Source organism: Pinus tabuliformis, chromosome 6 (assembly GCF_031772625.1).
Source record: "Pinus tabuliformis cultivar Carrire ecotype Pingquan chromosome 6, CPIR1, whole genome shotgun sequence".
Lineage (NCBI taxonomy): Eukaryota > Viridiplantae > Streptophyta > Pinopsida > Pinales > Pinaceae > Pinus > Pinus tabuliformis.
In genome coordinates, this window is record NC_142292.1 from 172,814,529 (window position 1) to 172,818,845 (window position 4,317).

The window sequence follows — 4,317 nt, forward strand, 5'->3', positions numbered from 1 at the left end:
CGTTTATGTACCTGCACAAGTGATCAAGAGACAAGAAAGCATGTCAAAACCAATAGCAAATCCAATAACAACCTACTTAACTGATCAAGGAATGTCCAGCTAAATAAATACATGAACATATATATTTTCAAAAGATGAACCAACAATTGTATATTATTAGGAAATAAAGGGAAAGATTACAACCAAAGCCTTGATGTTTAAATTCTATCCTTGAGTAGTAATCCAAGTCCAAGCTATGGAACTCTCCAAGCACTCCTTCGCCAAGTATAATGAATAGCCTCTAGGCACAAGCTTAGCATAAGGGTGCAAATAGACATAGACCAACCATTTGGGAATGGGAGAAGAGGAATTTATAGGCCGCGAGAGGGACTTAGGACTTCTCCAAAGATAGGATTAGGCCCACATCTCAAGGAGGTAGCTCATAGGGATAAGACAAAGAGGTCAAGTTAAGAGGATTTGACCTCATCTATGCGAAACCACCTCTAGCTCACCACTCTGAAAGCTTCTAGATCACAAAGCTTCTCATCTCCTTTGGGAAAATTACCTTTTTGGGATCATCACAAGTATGCAAGGGAACAGAGTGATGCCATCGATGGTCAAACATAGTGAAATAGGAGATAATCACTATTTTGAGCCTGATAAGATCGATGATCCTCATTTTAGGGTTTTAAGAGTTATTTCTTTAGGGAAATATCAAGACATTTTCCAAACAAAGTCTTAGGAGGGATATGAGCTATATACATGGATGAGTATACTGTATAGTGATCATGTTTCAGACACTTCTGCGTATGTCACAGGGAAGTGTAGGAGGCATGAAAAAATACTCTGTAACACATGGACATTATAAAATTGTAAGGATGGGATTTAGGGGTTATGGAAATTGTAAGCACCATTTTTTTAAATTGCCAATTTTGTCAATCTTTTGATTCCATTTCCATCTAAATGTCATCGCAACTATGGCAGGTTCATCGAAATATCTTTAAAAAAAAATGCAAGCATGGTTTTCTTGCGACAACACTTTTGACGGTGCTACATTGCAACCATGTCAAGCTCGTCACAATATCTTTAAAAATTTTTGGCAAGATAGTTGGTCTTGCAACATAGGTTCTGACGATGAAAACAACATAAACATGACCAATTTTTCACAATATATTTTTAAAAAATTGTCGAGCACGTCATTTTTGTGACGTCATTTCCAAAGGCAACAACATCACAACCATGGGAAATTCCATAAAAAAATGTTTGTGATGAACCGATGTCAGCACTTCGATGATGACTTGTGTTAGAATTTCGATGAACCAAAAGGGGTCAAATGTTAGACTGCATTGAAAATGACATTTTGTTAAATCTTCTTTTTTCATTATAGCCATGAAATGTTATCCCAATAACATCAAAGAGTCATTGAAAATTATGTCAATATTTAGTAATGGGATTGGTCTTGATGTAGGGAGGAAGGATTGTATAACACCATTCAAAAGTATTTCATGGGGTATTTCTTAACTACCCTACCTAAAATAAGGAGCTCTATGACCTAGTTCAAGTTGTGAGGAAGAGGAAGCATTATCTAATGGGAAAGGAGATAGTGATCCACACAGATCACCAACCACTATAGTACCTTACAAGCCTAGAGTAAGATACAATGGACTAGGAATTACTAGTGGATGGGGTTTCTACAACACTTTCATTTAGTGATGAAGTACAAGAAGGGAAACACAGAAAAGTTAATCGACATTCTTTCAATGCCACCCATATCAAAGATCACAACCTTGGGAGCTCTTATGCACATGGAGCCATTCACCCATGATGCATACAGAGAGGCATAGTAAAAGGATGAGGACTTCAAGGCGTTGTTTCATTAGTTTCAGAGTTAGATTCATGTACAAGATGGTGACACATCATTGACTACCATCTTGATGATGTGTTACTCTACAAATTGGATAAGTTATGTGTTCCTAAAGGTGATCGATTTCTGTTAATTAGAGAGTTTCATATCTCAAAGGTTGCAGGGAAATTTGGTGTATGGAAGACAATGGGAAACTTGCAAAGGTATGTGTATTGGCCCAATATTCAAGAACATGTAGCTAGGTTCATAATAAAATGCATTATTGTTTTACTAGCAACCCTAGTAACATGAAACAAGGTCTATGCCATCCCTTACATGAACCCACTCATCCTTGTAAAATAATTTCTATGGAATTTGTGGGAGGCTTAACAATAACCAAGAAGGAACCATTGTAAAATGTAACTAGGTTCAGTCTTCATAATGACATGTAATTATGATTTTTGAAAGTGATGTAATAAAGGAAATAAAATTATTTTTGTAAGCCTTGCTTCATGGGTTTCATGAGAAATTGATTTCATTTTAGAAGGCTCCCATTTAGAGCCTTAGGATTTGTCATTAAAGGTCAAAGAGTCAATGTCATGTATGAATATCCCTTCTTGGGCATGTTTCAAATGTATTTGAGTCATAAGAATTGTCAAATAGCCCTCCATAGACAAGCACATAGTCCTCTTCTTATGTCAGCCTCTAAATGAATAAAGGAACTCATGTTGGCTCATATAATGAAGACACAATGGTTCACTATCTCATGTCGAATTATTATGGAGACAAACTACTATAAATACCCAGCTAGGATCTTCGCATAAGTTCAATTTAAGAATTTAGATCCTCTACAATTTAGATGGGTGATTACAGTGAACAGAACTCTAGCCATATTACAGAGAACATGTTTCGGATGGCCTTAGATAAGAAGCTTAAATACATTACAGTTAAATAGTTCAGTTCTCAGTTTAATAAACAGAGTTAAAAATGGGAGCTGAAACTTATAATCTGAAACTAGCAGCTCACAAGTAATCAAGATGCACCTAGAGACTGCCCAAGCAGAGAATGCTATATTCAATTAATCATAAAAATCAGAAATATATAAGTCTACATGATTTTATGGATATTAGAACTAACTCCTAGAAAATAGGAACTGATCCTAATCTAGGACATACGCACAACCAAAAAACAAACTCTCCCTAATAATACAATATTCTCCATTACTTTCAACTCTCCCCCTTAATGGAGAAAGGGCTCACCTGTACTCCTAACATCTCCCTAAATGTTTCAAATTTAATCCTACCAAGGGAATTGGTAAAAATATCTATTGCATTATGACATGTATTACACTATTCAATAAAAATTTCTCTAGACTGAACCTTCTCTCTAACAAAGTGAAACTGAGTATCAATGTGTTTTGTGTTTTTGTGAAACACAGGGTTGTTTTCCATCTTGATTGAGCTTTGGCTGTCACATCTGATTACTGTAGCGTCTTTTTTTTCTTCTCCAACATCATCGAGAAGTCTCCTCAACCAAAGTTCCTCACACATGGTTGCACACACTACTTGATACTCTACTTTTGCAGAAGATAAGTGTTACACAGTAATTTATCACTGCCTTCCTGTCAGTCACCCTGCTGTGTCCAGAAGTCACAATCACTAAGTGTTTGATCCCTGAACTGGCTTAAAAACCCATTTTTCCAAAGTTTTGTGCATCAGCGCGTCTGTGCCTAAAATAACCGCGATGACCAGCGCCCCACAGTGTATTTCGTGCGCTGCCATCGCGGAAGAACGTCATTTTTCCGCGATGACGCACAGCGCGGCTTTCGCGTGTCCTTCCGCGCTGACATGACTTGTTCAGTTATTGTTATGTGCTGACAGCGCGGAAGTCTCCATATAATCCGCGCTGATCCAGTTTGGGCGAATTTGTTCAAACAACCAGCCTTCCAGATCTCTCCAGGCTTGGTTGTTAGCTTTGTGAATATCGACTCCCTTCTGTGGCATGTCTGTTCGACCCTTTGCAACTACTCCCCTTGAAGATAAGCTCATCCTTCCACCTTTTTAGGAGACTCATTCTCCTATATAAACTTCCACCATTACCATGAGCAGCTAGTTAGAAACTAGTGGGAACTAGCTAGACTTAGCTTGGATTGTACAGAGCTTGTAGTGCTCAGATTGCTGCTATAGGTTTGGTGTGTTAGGAGTGGAAGTGATTGATTGCTTTGGGAAGTGTGTTTGTGACATTTGTGTGAGAGAGAGAGAGTTGTTTGTCTTGGGAGAACCATCCTCAAAGGTGAATGCTTGAGATACATGCTGACTGATCCCTCCTGAGAAGTTTATCGACGTCAGAACATTTGGTTGTACTCTTCTCTATTCTGATTAATAATAGATGACTGCTATTATTGTTCCATTCTCGTTTGTTTATGCAATGGATAAATGTGAATTATGTCTTTTCTGACTGGCATATAGTTACTTTTACTAGATTTCACGCTTGCG